The 23,014-nt window shown below is 42.0% G+C and overlaps 1 protein-coding gene across 1 annotated transcript in view; it reads left to right on the forward strand.

Annotated features, from left to right (window-relative positions):
- Window positions 1-1,122: 1,122 nt before the first annotated feature.
- LOC127583983 (prominin-1-A-like) overlaps window positions 1,123-23,014 on the forward strand; it is a 135,780-nt gene continuing 113,888 nt past the window's right edge. Inside the window, 1 exon segment of the mRNA XM_052040461.1 lies at window positions 1,123-1,176. The gene's annotated coding sequence lies outside the window, so the exon portion shown is untranslated.

Raw genomic sequence — 23,014 nt, forward strand, 5'->3', positions numbered from 1 at the left:
TCCATAAACGCACCACCCTCTGTGTGGAAAATGATGCCCCTCAGGTCCTGTTTAATATATGTGATCCATGGATCAATTTGGAATCGAATATGATACCAATGTTCAGACATTTGCCAAGAAGAGCAATAGATTTGTGCAGGGGATCAAATAGTCTTTAATATTTAGTAGTGGAAATATCTGCTCATCCAGTAATGGATGATGCCCAGCAGTCTGAAAAAATATAATTTATTACAATTCATTAAAACAAATTCTTTTGCATTTTTCACAAAACTGCTGGGAAAATGGGGCTGAATCTTCTGCTCTCCTGTGAGTCATCCAAGATCATCCAATTACCTGCTTTGAACCAAACTGGATCTTCTGTTATGGTCAACTATGCAACATTCTGGAGGGAAGCAACTCCCGGCTGATCATCGAATCGCCCGCAGTTTCTCAGTTTCTTCTAATTCACTTCCGTGTTTGTGGCTCAACGGGTGGATTTGCCAGTCTCCTCTGCTCTTTTCGACCCAGTGTGGTGCAGGTGTCGTGAGAGCCGGCAATAAACCGGAGCTGGGGTTCTACCTGCCTTAGAATGGAAATCATGCTCCAATAATTCACTGCAGCCAGGTTAACATGCCTTCATTCCCTACGGGGGGGGGGGACTGAGGTCTGTCGCAGTCTCACATTCTGTTCAAGTATTTCACTTGAGATTTCAAACCTTGTCTGTTCCCCGGGGTAGGTGTAGTAGGCGTTGAAAAGAAGGCAGGTGCCCGATCCAATACTAATCCTCCAATCACCATTGCTGAAAAAAATAACATTATTGCATTATCATTGGGACATTTTTATGCCAGCTTGGAGTGTGCAAGTTCGCTACCTTGTTTTCTGCATTGCAACAATAATTACACTTCAAAAGATAGTTCGTTGGCTCTGAAGGCTTGGACACGTTTGAAAGCGACGTGAATGGCACGATATAAATAAAAGGCTTCTTTCAGTTTTTTTCCCCCCTTCGCACTACAGGGACCCTCCTGGATTTCTGTGCGTGTGACGTCATCCGCCGGCGGTGGGGTCCGGGGAGGTGCGCGCGGCGCGGATTGGAATTCGGTGCCTGGAGCGCGCGGCGCGGATTGGAATTCGGTGCTAGGAGCGCGCGAGGCTGGATAGACGGGCGGGAGGGCGGGCAGGTGGGCTGCGGGCTGGCTGGTGAGTATCATCCGTGGCGATTGCTCCTTCTGCATTGCAGAAGGATTTCCCAGGAGTTTTGTTTCTGAGTATTTTAGAAGATTTTATCAAGAGGGAAGAGTTGAAAAGTAAGCTTGTGGGGTCTCGGAGCGTACGGCAGCTACAATAGCAGCGTCCGTGGTGCATCGTTGTTAGCTTGCAGGGGGGGAAAAAGTCTTGTGAATGGGAATGTAAGAAAGAAACACTGTGAGGTGGTGAAATCTGTCGAGAGCTCGAGTCAATGCCGGTGAAGCTCGGTTGTTAGTTTCCAAATGTATTTTATTTGCGAGCCAGGATTTTCGTACTTAAAATCTGTGCATTTGAAATTTAAATATCGGAGTGCCGTGTTTAGGTTGGAAACGTTCAAATGCAAATGAAGCTGTGAATCCCGCAGTACTGATAAAAAAAAATCAACTTTGAGTGCTCGAAATTTGGCCAAATTCCCAGCAGCTAGGTCAGTTACGGCGATTAGACGATTCCCCGCAGTTAGTACGTGTTGGATGGAATCGACAGCCCAGAATTGGGTCATTTGGCCCAGTCAGCCCATGTTGGCACATGTGTTCCACTTGTGCCTCCTCCCATTCATTAACTTCATTCTCTGTAACCTTCGAATCCCTCTCGGTGTTTATGGAGCCCTTCCTGAAATTGATGAAGGCACTTTACCTCAACCACTCCGTGTGGCGGCGAGTTCCTTATTTTCATCCCCGTTGTTTGTTTTGTATCTGTTGTCAAAATCCAGAATAATTTTGAAGGAAGCACGGGAAACGGACAATGTTTCTAAAAATGCAAACTTAAAAATCAAACACGCTTTAGGTTGTAAAGAAGGGGGAGGGATGGAGATAACAGAAATGTCTGGGATCAGATGATACAGGAGGAGGTGAAGGTTTATTAATTGCAGGTGATATGCCTGGGGAGATGTGAGTAAGAGATGAATAAAGACATGTGGGGATTAGAAGTAAAGCCAAAAAATAGTGGAATTGTAAGTGGCATTGTTGGCGAAGCCAAACACAGCAGGTGCTGGACACTTGAAAAATAAACGTTGGGGGTTTTCTGTGTGAAACAGTTATATTTCATACTGATGACATTTCAACAGAACTAACTGGATCCAAACTGGAAAGAGAAATAAAGGACTGCAGATGCTGGAATCTAGATGAAAAACACGATGATGCTGGAGGAACTCAGCAGGCCAGGCAGCATCTGTGGAAGAAGCAGACAGTCGATGTTTCGGGTCAGGACCCTTCTTCAGGACTGAAGACAGGAAAAAGGGAAGCCCAATATATAGGAGGGAAAAGCGGAGCAGTGATAGGTGGACAAAAGAGTGGAGACGGGGTGGGCACAAGGCAGTGATAGGTAGACGCAAGTAGGAGATAGTGATAGGCAGGTGTGGGGGAGGAGGGGAGAGCAGATCCACTGGGAGATGGGTCAAAGGTAAGGAGAGAAGGGAGGGTGAAGAGGCTAGGAAAGGGAAGAAGAGAAGAAGCATGGTGGGGATAACTTAAAGTGGGAGAATTCAGTGTTCGTGCTGTTAGGCTGCAAGGTTCCAAGAAGGAAAATGAGGTGCTGTTCCTCCAAACTGGAAAGGCTGGTTATCTGAAATTGTTAAATTCAGTGTTAAGACCTGGGGGCTATAATGTACCTAATTGGAGGATAAGGCTATTCTTTGAGCTTGCACTGGGATTCATTGATACAATCTAAAAAGCTAAAGACAAAGGTTAGTGACAGTGGGGTGGAGAATTTGGGTCATCCTTGAGGACTGAACTGAGGTATTGTGCAAAGCAACCACCCGATTTAAATTTAGTGAAGCAGCAATTCATTCATAACTCTTCCAATTTAGCAAACTGCATTGGGTGTTCACGATGTGGCCTCTTCCACACTGAAGAAATCAAAAACGTTTGTTGACCATTTTGTACACATGCCTCCATTTGGGTGATCGTGACTTGCATTTGTCCATCACTTTAATTTTCCATCCCACTCCCCCTCTGATCTCTATCTTTGTGAATGGAATTGAACATGGTGCAATTACAGTGAAAATCCCAATATCCAACCTTATGGAAGGAAGACTGTCAAGGTGGCTGGCTATTGCCCCAAGGACATCCTGCTGTGGTGCCCTGGGGCTGGGGTGATTAACCTGCAACAACCACAGCCATCTTCCTTTTTATGAGGTGGGTCTCCAACTGTTGGAAGGCTTTCCCTTTGATACCCATTGATTTGGATTTGCCAGGGAACCTTGATACCTCAAGGTCAAATGCTGCTATTTTTTTTTCCTGAGGGCAATCACTCTCTGCATCTCTGGCATAGTTCTCTCTGGTCTGTCCTTGGACTAAGGCTATGAAGAAATCTGGAGCCAAGTGGTCCTGGTGAAACCCAAACTGAGCATCAGTTGGCAGGTTATTTGTGAGTAAGTGCTACTTGATAGCATTGTTAACACCAGCTTTCATCATTTTGCTGTTGCTTGAGTGCTAATTAGCCAGATTGGATTTGCTCTCCTTTTTGTGAATGGGACATGCTGGGCAATTTTCCACATTGTTGTACAGTTACAGTGCTGTAACTGTGTATTGAAACAGCACAGCAACAGGTATGACTAGTTCTGAAGCATAGACTTACAGCCAAGATGCGTCTCCCACAACCTTTGCTGCATCTGGTGTTCTCGGCCATTTCCTGCAGAGCGAATTGAATTAGCTGAAGAGCTGCCTCTATGATGATGAACATCTTTTTAGGACAAAGCTGAGGTGGATCATCTATCTGGTATTTATGGTTGTGAATGCTTCACCCTTTAATGCATGTTGGGCTCTACCGTTGTTGCTGATGTGATATTCTTGGTGCTATCAACTTCAGTTTACTGTTTAATTGTTCACCAGCATTCATGGTGTACTGTGGTAGGACTACAGAACTTCAGATTGATCTGTTTGTTGTGAGATTCCTTGTATCTATTGCTTGCATGATGATTTTGCTACCACACTTGTCTATTTTCAGTTCCACCAAATTGGCTTTCCTCTAATATGTTAGTGATTTTTTTTCATTGTACTTATGTCCTCAGTGTGAGTCAGAGTCATAGAGCAAGGAAGCAGGCCCTTTGGCCTAACTCGTTCATGTCAACCAAGATGTTGATCTGAGCTAGTCCTATTTGTCTGCATTTGGCCATATCCCTAGTGGTCTTTTCTATCCTGTCCAAATGTTTTTTAAACATTGTAATTGTATCTGCCTCTACTTCCTCTGGCAGCTTGTTCCATATATCTACCACCACCTGGGTAAAAAAGTTGCCCATTTAGTCACTTAAATCTTCCCCATCTCCCCTTAAATTATGCCGTCTAGTTTTAGATTCCCTTTCCCTAGGAAAAAGACTGTGACCTTCCACTTTATCTAGGCCCCTCATGATTTTGTAAACCTCTAAGTTCACAGCTCAGCTTCCTACACAGCAGGGGATAAAGATCCCAGCCTATCCAGCCTCACCTTATAACTCAAGCCCTCTGGTTCCGGTAACAACCTCGTGAATCTTTTCTGCAACCTTTGCAGTTGTTTTGTCTTAGAATTGTGCAGCATGGAAACAGGCTGTTCAGCCCAACTTGCCCATGCCAGCTAGTGGCCACCCTTACGTATTAATCCCATCTCCCAGCATTTGGTTCATTGCCCTCTACACCTAGGCAATTCAAGTGCTCATCTAGACACTTCTTTAAATGCTGTCAACGACCTAGCTTCAACTACTGTCTGGCAGTCCATTCCAGGTACTTGCCACGCTCTGGGTGAAGGTGGTCCCCCTTGGAAGCCCCTCTATCTAAATCTGTGTCCTCTCATTTTATTTACTATCATTTTGTCTATGGGGAAAAGCTTCCTGCAGTCTATCTGATCTATACCCTTCATAATTTTATATGGTTGCTGTTGCTTAGATGTTCCTATATCTTCATTGCCTATTACGAAGTCCAACATCAAGTTCTTCCTTGTCAGGCTTTGTACATACTGGAAATGCTTGGTAGGTCATGCAGCATCTTCCAAGAGATCATCTGTGTACATACTGGATTAGGAATAAATCATGTGCATTTTAAGGACCACATTCCATTTTGTACTTGCATGTTCTGGATAATCTGTTTTGGTGATTTGAAATTTCCCCAATTAGTAGGTGATCTGTAGAGAACCCTATTAGTGAGATTTGATCCTTTACCCTTTTATCTGGATCTTGTTTCAGATTTATGTACCTTTTTACTGCTGCCATTGTTATCTTTAATCAATACAGCTGTATTGTCTCTTTTTATTATACTGTGCAATGTTTTTCATTCCCAATCCTGATTTTTTTTAGCCATGTTTCTACAGTCCCATTGTTTGGTTCACTGCAATGTATTCTTAAATTTATTTCCTGTGTTTTACTACAGACACAGTTTGCATCACTTTACAGTTTTAACTTGATTTTTAGGAGCTATCTCTTCATCTTGCCTGTGTGAATTTCCCCTGTCAATTAAGCTTGCTTCCCCGACTGCTGTGAGAAGCAGAAAATATTTATTTCTGGAGAGGTTGTCTTACTGGGGAAAGTTGTAGCTTGTTTTCTCTATTCTCTTATAGACTGCTTATTGAGTAAATTGGCTTCTTGGTATATAATTGATTTTATTGTGGGCACCACCTCCAATTCATCCACTGATGCAGTAACAGCAATGTACTTAACTACTCTCTTGCATGCACTTGCTCTACCACTCCATTCTTGTATCTCTCCTGTTTTGTGTATCTGTTTCATGTTTTGGCTTTTAGATTATGGCTTGTTTGGTTTTTTTTCTAGAACCTATTCCATCTGAAAGTGAAGATAGTGCATTTCTACTATTCTTGCCCTAGTCTTATCACTTTAAGTTTTTCTTAAAAAATGCAAGTTTTAGCAAAGGCACTTCTTTTAAAGTTTGACTGAAGTCCACTAGTGCAGTAGGAGGTCAGATGGCAACTGACCTCCTGCACTTTCCTCACTTTCACACTGCAATGCATAGGCATGGAGGTTGAAAACAAACTGACCAATACGCTAAAGTTATCCTGACGATCTGACTGATAGAGCTATGTTTTGTCTGGGCAGTCTCCTCAGTCCTTGGAGAAAATAGCTGATTCATTATCTCTTTCATTAACAAATGCATGCCCTTGTGTATTTTTTTTCAGGAATGTTTCTTATGTGTTTTATTTCAAATTATCATTTGACAGAGATCAACAATGGCGGTGCTATGGGCTTGACTGCAGTGATAAAATGCCTCCTGATAAAGTTGTGTGGAAGAAGTTGCTTAAATTCCAAGCTGTGGGATGGGAAATGGTGTTCATGAAGTTGCGTGAGGGGAATAACCGAGGTGGCGTGCTTTAGGACCTGGTGCTGAGACCACTGCTGTTTTTATTAAACATAAAGATCTGGATTCAGAAACTCAATGCAAAACTGTCAGATTTCTGGATGATACAAAGCTGGGCAGGGTAGTGGAATTAGAGGAGGCTCTGGTTACAAAATGAACTGAACAAGACCTGTGTGTGTGGAATAATGCCAGTTGAAATTTCATGCAGTGATGTGCTACACATAATAATGAGAAATGAATAATACAGAAATAGCTTAGTTGAGGCTGAAAGAGAGAAGAGACTTGCATTGCTTTGGTATCTTCCTAATTGACAATTTTTGAATGGCTAAGCCAAAACAGTATAGTCAGAGGAGGTAAAGATCTAACTGCAGTATTCTCAAGTTCCCAAAAAGAGACATGAAGTCACTGGATTCAAAGTAGAAGAGTTGCCGTGTTGATTTAACATTCCTCCCTTTTATATGGGGGGGGGGGGGGGGGGGAGGGGAACACCCTGTAATTTTCTGTCGTAAGGCAGAGTTGTAACAGGATTAAACGTATTAAATAACCACTTTTTAAAAAAAAATTAAACTGCATGAGTGGAATACAAGAGGCATTTGAACAAGCTAGAAATGGTAATTCATACAATTCAAGTTTATTGTCAGCAGCACAGTACATTACAATCATGACAAACATAAATTAGGTTAATTTAAGTATTTGTAATTTATACATAACTTGCATGACAAAATAAACCAAAATATATTTAATAGACTTAGTGTAAGTTGAGGGAAATATAGTAGTATTTGTGTTTTTCAGGTTGGTTCAAGAACTTGATGGCAGTGGGGAAGAAGCTGTTGTTGAACCTTGAGGTGTGGGTCCTCTGGCTCCTGTACCCCTTGATGGCAGCAATGAGAAGAAGACACGGCCCAGATGGTGGGGGTACTTGATGATGGATGTCACCTTCCTGAGATATTGCCTCTTGATATTCTCGAGGGTGGGAAGAGCTGTACCCGTGATGGTATTGGCTGATTCTACCACTCTGTACCCTTTTGCATTCCTGTGCATTGGAGTTTCCATACCAGGCCGTGATGCAACCAGTGAGAATGCTTTCCATTATTCATCTATAGAAGTTTGTCAGAGTCTTTGATGACATGATGAATTTCCTTTAAACTTCTAAGAAAGTAGAGATGCTGGCGTGCTTTCTTTGTGGATACATCTGTGCTGGGCCCAGGATAGGTCCTCTGATATTGATATCCAAGAACTTGAAGCTGCCCACCCTTTCCACCGCAGACCCTTCAATGAGGACTGGTGCATGCTTGCCTGACTTCCCCTCCCTAAAGTCCACAGTCCCTTAGTTTTGCTGCCCATTGAGTGCGAGGTTGTTACAACATCACTCAACCAGCTGACTCTCTCACTCCTCTACACTGCCTCATCACCTATCTGTAATTCTCCCAAGAACAGTGGCGTAAGCAGTGAATTTGTAGATGGCGTTGGAGCTATGCTTAGCTACGCATTCATAGGTATAGAGAGAGTAGAGCAGGGGGCCAAGCACTCAGCCCTGAGGTGTATCTGTATTGATGGTCAGTGAGGAGGAGATGAGGTTTCTGATCCGCACTGATTGTGGCCCCTCAGTGAGGAAGTTGAGGATCCAATTGCAGAGGGATGTACAGAGGCCCAGGTCTTGGGGCTTGACGGTAAGTTTTAAGGGATTGATGGGGTTGAATGCTAAGCTATGGTCAATGAAAAACACCCTGATGTATGTGTTCCAGGTGGTCCAGAGCAGAGTGGAGAGCCAGTGAGATAGTGTCTGCTGTAGACCTATTGTGGCAATAGATGAATTGAAGTGGGTCCAGGTCCTAACTGAGCCAGGAGTTGATTTGAGCCATAACCAACCTCTTGAGGTACTTCATTACTGTCCGGAGGTGCTTGCATCTATCGTAGTGGTTGTGGCAGGTCACCCTGCTCTTCTTGGGCACTGGTACAATTAATGCTACCTTAAAGTAGGTGAAAACCTTGGACCACAGAAGTGAGAGGTTGAAGATGTCCCTGAACACTTCAGTCAGTTGGTCAGTGCAGGTTTTTAGCACTCAACCAGGTATGTCATGAGGGCCTAACGCCTTGGGACGGTTCACCCTTATGAAGGATGTTCTGACGTCTGCCTCTGAGATCACAGGGTCATCGGGTCTCGTGGGGACTTGCACAGGTGTGGCATTGTTCTCCCTCAAATGTGCATAAAAGGCATTAAGGTCATCAAGGAGTGAAATGTCATTGCCATTTATGCATTTCATTCTTGCCTTGTCGGAGGTGATGGCATGCAAGCCCTGCCACAGCTGTCGAGCGTCCATCTGTGACTCCAGTTTAGTCCGGGATTGTCTCTGCGCTCGCAATAGCCTTCAGGAAGTCATGCATGGACTTCTTGTAGATCTCTGGATTGCCAAATTCTTGATGGTGGAGGGGAAGAGGCTGTTCTGAAAACGTTGAATGTGGGTGTTCAGGCTCCTGTACCTCCTCCCCAATGGTAGTAATGTGAAGAGGGCATGTCCCGGATGGTGAGGGTCCTTAGTGATGGACCCAAGAGTTTTGGCAATCCAGAGACCTACACCAAAGACGCTTGTAAATTTCTACAGATGTACGGTGGAGAGCATTCTGACTGGTTACATCACAGCCTAGTATGGAGGCTCCAATGTGCAGGATCACAAGAGGCTGCAGAGGGTTGTAGACTCAGCCAGCTCCATCACGGGCACGATGCTTGGCCATTGAGGACATCTTCAAGAGGTGTCCCTTAAGAAGGCAGCATCCATCACTAAGGACCCTCGCCATTCAGGACATGCCCTCTTCTCGTTACTACCATCGGGGAGGAGATATAGGAACCTGATGACCCACATTCAACATGCTAGGAACAGCCTCTTCCCCTCTGCCATCAGATTTGTGAACAGTCCATGAACACTACCTTGTTATTCCTTTTTTTTGCACTATTTATTTATTTTTGTAACTTGTAGTAATTTTTAGGTCTTGCATTGTACTGCTACTGCAAAACAACAAATTTCACGACGTGTCAGTGATGATAAATCTGGTTTTGCCAGTCCTGAACGGCACAGATCCAGCCATCAGCAGACAATGAATTTCCTGGTTCATCCAGGGCTTCTGGTTTGGGAAGACCCGATATGTTTTTGTGGGCACACACAAGTCCACACAGGTCTTGATGAAGTCGGTGAGGACTGTGGCATATTCTATTCCCCTATACCTTCCAATCACCTTAAAATTATGCCCCCTCACGTGAGCTGTTTTCGTCCTGGGAAAAAGTCTCTGACTGTCCTCTCAATCTATGCCTCTTATCATCTTGTACACCTCTATCAAGTCACCTCTCATCATCCTCCTCTCCAAAGAGAAAAGCCCTAGCTCACTCAACCTATCCTCATAAGACATGCTCTCCAATCCAGGCAACATTCTGGTAAATCTCTTCTGCACCATCTCTAAAGCTTCCACATCCTTCCTATAATGAGGTGACCAGAACTGAATACAATACTTCCAAGTATGGTCTAACCAGAGCGTTATAGAGCTGCAACATTACCTAGCAGCTCTTGAACTCAATACCCCAGCTAATGAAGGCCAACACATCGTATGCCTTCTTAACAACCCTATCAACCTGCGTGGCAACCTTGAGGGATCTATGGACGTGGACCCCAAGATCCCTCTGTTCCTTCACCCTGCTAAGAGTCCTGCCATTAACCTTATCCCTCTGTTCCTTCACCCTGCTAAGAGTCCTGCCATTAACCTTGTATTCTGCCTTCAGATTCGATGTCCCGAAATGTATCACTTCGCACTTATCCGGGTTGAACTCCATCTGCCACTTCTCAGCCCAGGTCTGCGTTCTATCAATATCCTGTTGTAATCTACAGCAACCTTCCACACTATCCACAACACCACCAGCCTTCATGTCATCTGCAAACTTACTAACCCACCCTTCCACATCCCCATCCAAGTCATTTATAAAAATCACAAAGAGCAGGGGTCCCAGAACAGATCCCTGCAGAACATCACTGGTCACTGATCTCCAGTCAGAATATGCTCTGTCTACAACCACCCTTTCTTCTATGGGTGAGCCAATTCTGAATCCACACAGCCAAGTTTCCCTGGATCCCATGCCTCCTGACTTTCTGGATGAGTCTTCCATGAGGAACCTTGTCAAACACCTTACAGAAATCCACGTACACCACATCCACTGCTTGACCTTCATCAATGTGCTTTGTCACATCCGGAAAGAATTCAATCAGGCTCGTGAAGCATGACCTGCCCCTCAAAGCCATTCTGACTGCCCCTAATCAGCCTATGCTTCTCCAAATGCCCATAAATCCTGTCTCTAAGAATCTTCTCCAGTAATTTGCCCACCACTGAAGTAAGACTCACTGGCCTGTAATTCCCAGGGTTGTCCCTACTCCCTTAAACAAAGGAACAACATTTGCCACCCTCCAATCATCTGGCACTATTCCTGTGGTGAGTGAGGCCGCAAAGATCATCGCCAAAGGCGCAGCAATCTCTTCCCTCACTTCCCGTAATAACTTTGGATATATCCCGTCCAGCCCTGGTGACTAACCTATCCTAATGCTTTTCAGAAGTTCCAGCACATCCTCTTTCCTTGCGTTGATGTGCCCTAGCGTGTCAACCTGTTGTATGCCATTCTCACAAATGTCAAGGTCTCTCTCACTGGTGAATACTGAAGCAAAGTATTCATTAAGGACCTCCCCTACCTCTTCTGACTCCAGGCACATATTTCCTCTTTTATCCCTGATCAGTCCTACCTGCACTCTAGTCATCCTCCTATCCTTCACATGTGTGTAGAATGCCTTGGGGTTTTCCTTAATCCTTCTCGCCAAGGCCTTCTCATGCCCCCTTCTAGCTCTCCTAAGTCCTTTCTTAAGCTCCCTCTAGGCTACCTTGTAACTGTCCAGAGCCCTGTCTGATCCATGCTCTCTAAACCTTGGGTAAGCTTCTTTCTTCCTCTTGACAAGATGTTCTACGTCTCTTGTCAACCACAGTTCCTTCACTCTACCATCCTTACCCTGCCTCAATGGGGCAAACCTATCCAGAACCCCCCATGCAAGTACTCCCTAAACAACCTCCACATTTCGTACCTGTTAATCATGGTGCTCAATTCTTCTAGTGCCCACTTGATACCTGCCTGGGGTGTGGGATGTATACGGCGACCAGGATAACGACTGAGAACTCCCTTGGCAGATACTATGGACAACCCTTGACCAGCAGATGCTCCAAGTTGGGGGAGCAGCACTGAGGCAAAATCGCCACATCTGCGCACCATGTCGAGTTGATTAAGAAGCAAATGCTGCTGCCTCAGCTTCTACCTGACACCGCCATCTGATCCACACAATGGATGGTGACATCCTCAGGCTGGAGACCCATGTGTAGAGGGCTGCGGGTGGGTCATGTCTCTGAAACAGAGTTCACAGTGGTTTCTCATCTGTCTGATATAGAAGACCTCAGAGCAAGACTGCTATCTTGTTTTCTAATGACTGCACATTAACCAGAAGGATGCTGTGGTGGTGGTGGGGGGGGGGGGGGGGAGTGGGTGGTGGTGGTTGGCAAGCCCCGACACTTCAGGTTTACCTGAAGCCCTCCCCAGTGACCAAGTTTTTTTCTGGCACAATGAAGGCCTCCCCGCCACTTCCAGGGGCTGAACGTGCCTTCTGGGTGGTTTCCTCCGCCAAGTCTCTTGGGTTTATCTAGCTATCTAAGATTGCTAATACTTTTAAGTGACTTAAAGCAAAGTTCATTACCACAGTCATTGTGGCTGCAGATTTTGGCTTTAAAGGGTAAGAATGGGAATATTTTATTGTTCCCTTGGGGGCTGCTGCCACTCTCTGGTGCCATCACTTGAATTAGAAATGACTTGTCTTCATGGCAAAAATCACTGGATTCATTCAGAAATAAGATGCTGCAGTGGTAGTTTGGAAAGAGGTTTCAGGATCTATGGATGGTTGAATGGTTGACCTCATTTGTAATTGTTATCCTGCCAAAAGAATAACTGAACCTCCTGTTGACATTCATTATGATCTTTTACTTTCGTCATCCTTGGAATGATGTTTGTGTTACTTTAAGAGCACCCCTAGCTGAGGTTTATGAATGAAAAGTGGCTCCTTTCCCAGATGTATATTCTTCATTGATTTTTAAGTTGAGTGGAAAATAAGTTGTATTTGTAATGACCATCAAGAAACCAGTTAATCTCCAGTGAAACTTTACCAAATATACATCACACTTTTCATGAAGAGTAATGTTTTATGTTATAAACTACTAATTGAAATTGCTACAAGCCCTGTTGTTCTCCAGAGTACCAGATGATGAGATTTAAGTAATGAGGCTCCTGTTTATTGAAACTTAAAATTGAACAATATTAAACTTGATGTGCTCTCATCTTGGTTAGAGTTCTTTTAACTTTCATCTTTGAATGAAAATGGAATTAAAACCAACAGTAAAATGTTGTTAAATCTCTTGTGTCTCGGTTGTTGAATTTCATTGTGTATCTAAAGCCACGTCCAACAAAACTTGTACATGAAACCTTGGTTGAGTGTTTCCTTCTGCAGCAATTGAACAGAATTGTTAAAAAATCTGTTGGCTTAGATTTAACCCTTTTTAAATTGGAACAAAGGATATTAAATTGGCAACTTTTGTCATTCTATAATTTTTGAACAGCTTTAATGAATTTTAAACACAGATATACATACAGTATGGTATTGTGCACTGTAGTTTGCAAACAGATTAATCGATCTTTACATGAGCAGGCTTAATAACCAGATGGATTGTAAACCTGCATTTGCTGAATGGTTATCCTGAAAACTAGTGTTTTCATTGTTTATAGGTAAGGGGATTGCTGGAGTGTACCAAAACGTTCCTGCCCTTTTACCTCCAGGACCACTACACCTGCTTCAAAAACTTACTTCCTTTTTCCATGTGGGATAAGTATTTGGGTTCCATCAAATCCCTGCAATTTTCTTTAAAATCTCTGCAAGGGAATTTTAAATGTACTTCAGTTTATCACTGACTAGAGAAAATTGTTATGATCAAAATGATTATAATTTAAACATGTCTTGTAATTGTCTTAGCCATCTTGGCTAAATATCTCAGTGGGGATATTTGTCTTATGACTATAGTTTATCATCAGTAATATGTTGGTGCATCCCTTATTGTAGTGTGTGTACACTTTGTGTGTTACAGTAAGTGTAGGTGATTAGATAGAAGAGCTGTAAATGGAATGTTTATTGATTGCAATAACTGAGCTAAACAGCAGTGTCTGACAAAACAATCTATTAGTCACGCAGTGATTGAAGGTTCTTGTCAGTAATGCTTATCTGAATCTGGACTTGCATTAAAAAAAATTGCTGGAAATGCTCAGCAGGACAGGCAGCATCTGTGGAAGGAGATGGCTAATGTTTTGGGCCAATGATCATTTGTCATAACTCCAGAAATCAGGGCTAGTCAAATCATAAAAGGAATGACAGTGACAGGGAGAACTCTTGTGATGAGCCAAAGAAAAATCATTCTGGATGGGCAGTTGCAGCCCCCCACCATCTTTTGCAGGAGACTTGGAATGAATGCCAACTAGCCTGCAGTGAAAAGGAGAGTTGGAGCAAGCAAGCTGTTTTTTCCACTTGTCTTCAGTGTTACAGATTTTCTTCGAAGTTGCACTGGATCAAATGCCACTTTGATGTCAAGAGTTGTCATTCTTATTTCACCTCTGGAATTCAACCCTTTCTCTGGACTTCATCACAGCCCGAAACTACTTTTGATTGAGCCTTTTGAATCTGGAGTAAAAGTTTGGACCTGTTTCCAATGGCAGAACAGTTGTGATTGACTGGTGTAATTGCAGAGTAACAGTATTCTTTAATTTAAATGCCTAAGTCAGATGATTAAAGACGGCAAGGGATGTTGATTCTCATTGGAAGGGAGTACTTCAAAGAAGTCCTCTGCTGAGATGAGACTCTCCTTGATAAAGGAGAGTCTGTTAAACAATATACCACCTGGTCCAGTCTCACTGTAATAACACTGAGCAATTAATAAGGTCATATACCAATGAAGGATGATAGAAGCGTGATCGGAATCCTGTCCCTCTTCAAGAAAGGAGATTCCTTTAATTGTGGAATCTAAAGAGATCCTTGTTGTTCTCATTGAAATGTACACAACCCTTTATAGGACTCGACAAGTTTAAATATTTCCTTGTGTCTAGAACCAGGGGTGATGGCCTCAAAATTAAGAGGTTGGCCCTTTTGGTGCAGATGAGAAGAAATTTCTTCTGCAGGTGGTGAACCTCTCGGACCTTTTCCCCAAGGGAGTTTGAGGTTCATTTGCTGAGTATATTCAAAACTAAGATCAGTGGTGTTTTAGATATTGAAGCTTTCGAGGGATATGGGGTTTGTGCAGAAAAGGTAAAAGATTAGCTGGGATCTTATTGAATGATGGAGGCAGCACAAAGGGCTAGATGTCATACTTGTGCTATTTCCTTTGTGAATGTGCTTGGACCCTGGATAGTGGGAACAGAAGGGATAAAAGGGTAGATATTGCATTTAATGTATTTGCATGGGGATGCTGGAAAGAAAGTGACAAACGGAGAAATAAAATTGTATAGTGTCATCCTTTTGTACTGAATTCTTTGCTGGTTGAGTATCAGGAAACATTTCACGTTTTGTATTGAAGGCAAGATGCTTTAGGTGTTAGGTGGAAGTGAGATTGATGCTTGAAGTCCGGGTGTTGTGAGGTGGGGAGGGGTGGTCTATTTGGTATGTTGAGTGGAGGGAGGTGGGTGGTGGAAATGGCAAAGGCTAACCCCTTGGATGTGGAGGTTGCCGTGTTGGAACATAAGGGCATTGAGATCCCCATCTCCTTTCTGGAAAGGAAGGGTTTGAGGAGAACATGCAGGACATTAAGGGCCCTATCACCTTAGTGAAGAATCCTTGACTGAAGAGGGTGGGGGAATAGAAGTCATGTTGGGACCACTATTATGGAAGGTACTTTCAAAAGAAAAATGCAATGGAGAATGGAATACTCCTTGACAAAATCTGGGTGGAGTTGAGCTTACTGTAATTTAAGATGGATGTGGGAGTCTGCAGTTCCCCTTGATACTCTGGTTCATTCAATTGCTGTCGGTCCCTTTCTGCTTTCCTTGCCACTTACCTACTTCATTTCTGTGCTGACTGGTACTAGGTTAACATTGTTTGAATTTGTCCGCCTATTGGGAGGTGAAAATAGACTGTTTGTGCACCTACTCTTAATTGAGTTATTTATATAGTATTAAAGTACCACTTCACTTTAAAATACTTCAAACTATTGGAGTTAAAGGAAATAAAATGCATCCTGTTTTCCTATAAACTGTTGGAAAGAAAATGACAAATGGAGAAATAAAACTAGCACTATCCTTGTACTGAATTCTTTAGCAGGATGAGTATCGGGAAACAAATTTCCTGTTTTGTGTTAATGGCTGTTAACACAAGTCTACACGGTTAAGTGCATATTATTTGAAAAATATTAAAGCTGACTTCCTGCAATATGTGCCACTTGCATTTTTCTTGTGGCTTTTTAACAACTAAATGTGTTTTTGAACAATGAATCAATTCTGCATATGTGGTGTTGTAACTTTATTGGTGCGTTGGTCATTGTGATGTGGACTGATTAATGTATATTTCATCACATTTCTTTTTTTCAAAAAAAAAAGCTTGGTGCAGTGATCCACATGCATTAGTTTTCAAATTTTGATTAGAATGGTCCAGTGTGAGTTGCAGATTACAGCCTGCAGTGGAGTATTCCTCCAACACTTCTAACATTTGGAAGATCAATGAGAGGAAATGTCTTTGGGCACACCTGCATTGCAGTAGGGTGATATACAACCAGAAATATTTGGGCTGTTGATTTTGATGATGCATGCAGTAAGTGTTGTTCTGGTAGGACTCGGTCTTGCAGTCTCCTGAAATTGTTGAGATTTCTGACAAAATGTCTGATACAGTGAATCCACAAATTGTTTAAATTACTGCACAGGAGGTGGTTGTTCAGTCCACTGTTGGTTGTAGTGGATCTAGCTAGTCCAGGCTTAATATCTATGTAGTGGATCTAGCTAGTCCAGGCTTAATATCTATGCTTTCTGTAAACGATTTATTTATTTCAAATCTGTTTCCCTTTGTCAAAATAACTAATGTTCCAATAACCCCTCTGTACCTTCTAACTTTCATTTTGCTCTTAAAATTGAGCATGGTTTTTTCAGCCTGGGAATGTGTTGTGGAATATTTAGTATTTTTTTTGGGAGGGTGGTGTGGAAGAAAAGAGAGATCAGCTTTGCAAATTACTTTATGAAATTAAATTTGCACAAGATGCCTTTTGGTATAGTCCTGCAAGACATTGCTTAGAGATGTATGCTTCAGCTTGGATTGGAATAATTTAAAGAACGACATGCAAGCTGACTGAATTTGTCAGTTGAGACCCTGAAATTAAACCAAGCAGATTGTCTGAGATTCCAAGTGATAAATTCTGGCAGCAAAAACGTACTGCATGCAAAAATAGAGAAAATTACACCTGGGAAATATGACTTCCCATATTACATCATGAACCAATAGGTGCTAAAACTCCATTTTGCTGAATTTAAATATGTCAGGGCAAACATGTATATATTTGAATAGACAGCATGAAACTTGGATCACTGGCATTCTTGGTAATAAATTGGAAGGCTGTAAATTTGTGTCCTATTCCAAAGATTCAAGTACTTAATCATGGCTGACACTGCAGTACTAAAGGAGTTTTTGGATGCAAGCCATCCTTGGCATATTTCAAAGGATAGGGATGTTCTCCCCATGTGCTAGCCAACATTCATCCTGAACCAACAGCAGACAAACAGATTGGACATTATTTTTGGACCTCATTGTAGACTATTTGCTGCATTTCCTACATGAGCTACTCCTAAAATTATTTCATTTTTGTTTTTGAGTAGTTTTGGTCAGCCTAGGCATTATGAAAGGGGTTTTATCCTTTCTGTCTCCTTAGATTCTTAGAATGAAGAGATAAGGAGAAAATGAGCAGCTATGAATGTAAGGGCTTGGGGAGCAACATTGGAATGTGAATGAGACTTGCTGAGAAAGGTTCAATGATCTCAGACTCCAAAAGTAAAATAGATTTGGAAGCAAAATACTGTTCAAGTTCCTTGTAGATCTTGGTAAAAGTCCCATGGATTCAAGGAGTCAAAGATCAGAGAATCAGCCAGGTATAATAGAAACTTATCCAAATAACTAGAAGAGAATGGAGCAAGAAACTACTAAAGTGTTAAATTTAGGAGGTTCAGAGTTGGCTTACTGTAGGCACAAAAGGAGTCCTTCAAGAATACAAACCCCATTAGCAACATTGTTCCAGCAATCCTGTCTAAGGCTATCTTCAGGTACAGGAGTTATTAAGTCATTGTTTTAAATTTCTGTTACATTTGCTGACACACTGGTCAGTGCAGTCACTATAAAGGATACAGTTGGTCTCAAGTTGACTGAAATTTGGTATCAACCAATACAAAATATTGCACATTGAAAGATCAACAGTGTATAGTGATGAAATTGAATTGGCAGAGTTATTTTTGATGGAGACTTAGGAGTCTTGCTTGTCTCATTTGCAGTGGTGAAGTAACAGAGATAATTCCAGTGTATCCTGGCATGAAATTTGGCTGTCTCTTGGGTTTATGGTCCTTTGTCCAGGCCTGGCTAACTAATGAGGCTGACCTGTAAATCTTGAGTTCGGTTCACCTGACTTCTTGTTTGGGTCAGAACTGGCTGGACTGGCTCTTTTATAAATGTGCTAATTCTCAGGCTCTGATAAATGAGTGTACTTTGTAAGTACTATGCTGTATGTTAGCAGGAGCCATGCAGGGGTCTTCTGCTGGGTTGAGAGAGCCTGGACAGGATTCTGGATGGTGGTGGTCAGACAACAAATTCATGTCACTGTGTTTGGATTGTAGGTGGTTGGTTTTGGTCTGGATTTTAATCTTGTGCCTTGGCAAATCTCAAAATTGAAAAGCTGTGTTCATCTTTATTTTACCACCCTTTTGGTGTATATGCTTCACATTTACAAAAGGGGCCAAAAAGAACATCTAGAGAAATCCCAGGTGTAAGGGTCATGAACAATGAAGGAAAAACATGAATTTTAGAGTAAACGTGTTTGGTAACATGAATCAGGTGTATCCCAAAGGTGAGTTTGGTCTTTCAGTCTGAGATATGGTAGGTATCAGTGTGAGTTAGTGAAGGGTAAACTTTAAATATGATGTTAAAGAATACTACCGGGTGAAATGAAGTCCAGTGTTCTAGGGTTTTGCAATGAATTTGGATGCATGACTCACTTTCTTGTTTCTGCAGGTGATAGTCTAATCAGCATGGCATATCAGAGCAGTATTTAAATTGAGCTACCCTGTGTTTAAATTCAATTCCTTCAGTTTTGCTTTACCTTTATCTGGATGAGTGCAAACTTCAATTAGAGGAGCACCATATATTGTGTTGGGGTGTGTGTTCTAATAATTAACTGCTATCAGTATTTTGGCATTGGTTCAAGGTATTTTACATAGAACAGTACATGCAAAGGAATAAGGCCTTTCGGCCCATGATGGCTGTGCTGACCATGATGCCAAATTAAACTAATCTCATCTTCCTCCACAGGATCCATATCCCTTCATTCCCTGCATGTTCGTGTGCCTGTCTAAATGCCTCTTAAGTATCACTGTTGTAAGTGCTTCCACCAACCCCGGCAGGGTGTTCCAGGCACCTACCCCTTTTTTTTTAGGAAAAAACTTGCTGGTCCTAACTCTCTTAAACTTTCCCCTCTTTTTAAAGGTATGCCTTCTAATATTTGACATTTCTACTATGTGGTTTTGGGGGAGGGGGGGTGGGTGTGAAGATGAAGTCTCTTACTATCTTGCCATCTACACTGTTTATGCCTCTCATAATTTTATATACTTCTATCAGGTTAGCCCTCGCCCTCTGACACTCCAGAGAAAATCCAGGCTTGTCCAACTTCTCCCTATAGCTAATACACTCTCATCCAGGCAACATCCTGGTGAACCTCCATCGTCTCCACATCCTTCCTGTAATATGGTGACCAGAACTGCACACGATACTCCAGATATGTCCTAACCAAAGTTTTGTACAGCTGCAACAAGACTTCACAACCTTTATTCTCAATGCCCAGATCGATGAAGGCAAAGGCATACCTTATGCCTTCTTAACAACTCTATCTACTAGTGTTGCCACTTGCATCCCAAGATCCTTCTGTATGTTTCAATTGCTCTTTCAATACTAATCAGTGAAAACAAGTGGAGAATTTGGTTTTCATACTGACAGTATTGGCTTTGTGAATAAATTGTCCTCTGCACAACCTTGTATATTACATTAAAATCTGGCTAGCATACATCATATATAGTATTATCATTGTAATTATCAAATATTTACTCAGTGGTGTAGTTACAGTGTCTTTGAATGAGAAGGGGCATTTGACTGCTATTTCCCGTATCTAGCTTTTTAAACTTTAAAATCATTGTTTTAATTTTAAACTCCTATTCTTCATTAAGATTCAGAAAAAATCTTTCCTGCATTTATACAGACTTAAACGATTACTTGAAGATCTTTTTGCAAATTTGGAAGAAGTTATTGGGAATACACCTGACATGTCACTTTTGTGGCAATCCAAGTGGTTGGATTGACAATGCAGCAAAATAGTTGTGCATGAAGGATCTGAAGCCATGTGCCTCGTGCAGTTTTTCTTATGCAATCTGTTGGGAATTGGAATATATGTGCTTGTATTTATTTTAAAAAGCATGTTTTTTTTGTAGGGAAGGTAGAAGTTGGCTGCATGCATCTGTTTTTAATCGCAGTGACAAAAGTGCTCTATACTAGTATTGGGATGGGGGCAAAAAACTACTGTAGCTCTGCTTTCTGAGCAAGCTGTCTTGATAGTTGAATGAGAGCAGTTTAAATTTAGCTAAAACTGTACCTAATGTTGGCTGTAATGCTAGTGGTTAGCATTTCTTTAGAAGGTATAATTTTCTCTATCATGGTCTTTGGCTGCATTTTTCTGCACCGGTAGGACTTGGACCACTATTTCCTCCCTCATATGTCTCCACAACACTACCACCCCCCCCCCCCCCCCCCCCCCCAACCATTTTTCTCTAATCCTACTGCAATTGCAGTTTGGATGATAAATTTTCTCCTTCCCACCTTCACCACCAGATTTAAAACCAAATTGTACTAATCGGGTACAGTACCTAGAGACCAGGTTAGCTTTCAGCTGGAATGTCAATGGTCATAATAATTGGCTTCCATTTCTTTTGGCTAAAACAAAAATATAAAAATGCTGAATGCTCCTCCTGGTAGTCCTTAATTAGTTCTGAAATGTGAAACCAGTTCTAGAAAGATAATAACGAAATTGGTTCAAATGCAGAAAATTTGTGCAATAAGGAACTTGGGAGAAATTTTCTGAGTTTGGCATGAGTATCTTGCTACCACTTAGCAAGGCTGAGGTTATAAGTATTGCTGCAGTTGAAGGGAAGCTGGTTACTTTTGTGAGAAAGGAGTAGAATGACAGAGGGAAATGATAAACTGGGAGACTTCAGTACTATGGAACGCTGCATCCCAATTCCATTCTCTAAAGTTCTCCCTCTCCCTTTTCTACATCTTCCCTCGTTTAATGTTCTCAAAATATATTTCTGACCATTCTTTAAATTAACTTTCTTGCTCTTCATTCTTCAGTTGGTGTTCATTTTGTCTGGTTATGCCTCTTGCTATCCACAGGTTGCAGGTGCGGTATTAATTGAATAATCAATTATTTTCTTTTAAGTATTCGTAGGCATGGCAGTGCTGCACATCTAAGGGATCTAACTGGCAGTGTGCTTGGATACATTTAAAATCTATTATAGAAAGTCGTCACCTGACATTGGGTATGTTGTTAATAAATACTTGTTTCCTATGATTTTTAAATTGCTCCAAAACATCCCTTGATTCTGTAAAATCTTGACTGGCCATTGATAAGCTGAATAAAAATGCCTTGTATGAGACTTATAATGATTCAAAGTTATAACTTTCTTTCTACTAATCTTTCTACAGTGATTTCATCGCCCAGTCAGAAGCTATAGTCCTGATGCAGAGTCTTGACCCAAAATGTCGACAATTCTTTTCCCTCCACAGATGCTGCTCTACATGCTGAGTTCCTCCAGTAGTTTTGTCTTTTGTTTCAGCATCTGCAGTCTCTTCTGGCTGTTTATAAATGGCGGTTCTTTCATATTTGCATTCTCCAACTTGCCAGTGCTATCTTGTTTACTGACATCAATTGAGTTGCTGGAGTGCTGATCAGCAGTCCCCCCCACCCCTTGTGCAATTTGATCGTCATCTGAAGGACATTGGGCATTAAGGTGGACTGAATTTGTGGGTGGGGTTACGCACTTTTGCCACTGGGTGGAAAAGCGCAAGGGCATGGATCACTTATGCTATCTCATCCCATTTCATAGAGCTGTCTACATGAGCTGCAATCATCTCTGGCAATTTTGCATCTCTGAATAACAAGTTGCTAACAAGGTGTCTTTCTCAGTGCAACAGTGAAAACTAGGTCACATTCTCCAAGTAAGAGAAATTGACTGCTTTTCATCTTTGTCTCAAAAAATCTTTTGGAGTTATGTGGGACCAGTGACATCTTTGAAAGGGCTTGGTGTACAGTCTATTCTGGATGCTCACTAGCTTGGATGTACGGAACTTGTCTTCCCAAGACTCTGCTTCATGGGCAAGCACCCCCACAATACAGAGGGAAAAGTGATGCACATGGTCAAGTAAGTTCGAAATGTGGCAGTCCTTGTGATAATTGGGAAAACTTTGCCCTCAGCTGCTCAGTCTGGAAGTTCTAAGACAAATTTAGTGCAGTCACCATGTAAAGCCACCAGAAAGCAAGGTTGGAGCTCACTGGCCAGTGTGGAAGCACTGTGATTCAACATTCATTAGATGCCTGGATTTGTGGCCACAGTTGGAAGGCTTGTCGTTTGTGCAAATGAATGCAGTTTCTCAATCGCTGTTGGATTTGTCGGCTCTGCTTTTATCTGCCAATATTTTGGAAGGCTTGTATGCTTTTTAAAACTTTATGTTGAATCTAGCTGTGTCTGTGGCTTTTGCCAAATGGTCCTCCTCTCATTATTTGCCGCACTTAATTTTCCTTAACTGAATAGAGTACCATTTTTTCCTTTTTTTATTTGGGCAAGTACCACAGTAATCTAAAAGCAGACTTTGCATTCTTAAAATGTTTTCCCATTGAATGCTGTCCTAACTTCACAACACTCTCCTTTAGCGTGGCAGCAGGATATTTTCTTTAATATTAAATTCACTTCAGCTCTGTCCTTCTGGAAAATGCTATAAGCAGGGACATGGAGTTCCCAGACTTGTCTAAACTTGAGCCAGTTTTGTTTCAAGGTGTTGTACCACTCTGTTCTGAAATAACTTCCAAGCTTTAATTTCATATCTAATCCTGATTCTTGTGCTTTTTATTGA

This window comes from Pristis pectinata, chromosome 2, assembly GCF_009764475.1.
Source record: "Pristis pectinata isolate sPriPec2 chromosome 2, sPriPec2.1.pri, whole genome shotgun sequence".
NCBI classification, from domain to species: domain Eukaryota; kingdom Metazoa; phylum Chordata; class Chondrichthyes; order Rhinopristiformes; family Pristidae; genus Pristis; species Pristis pectinata.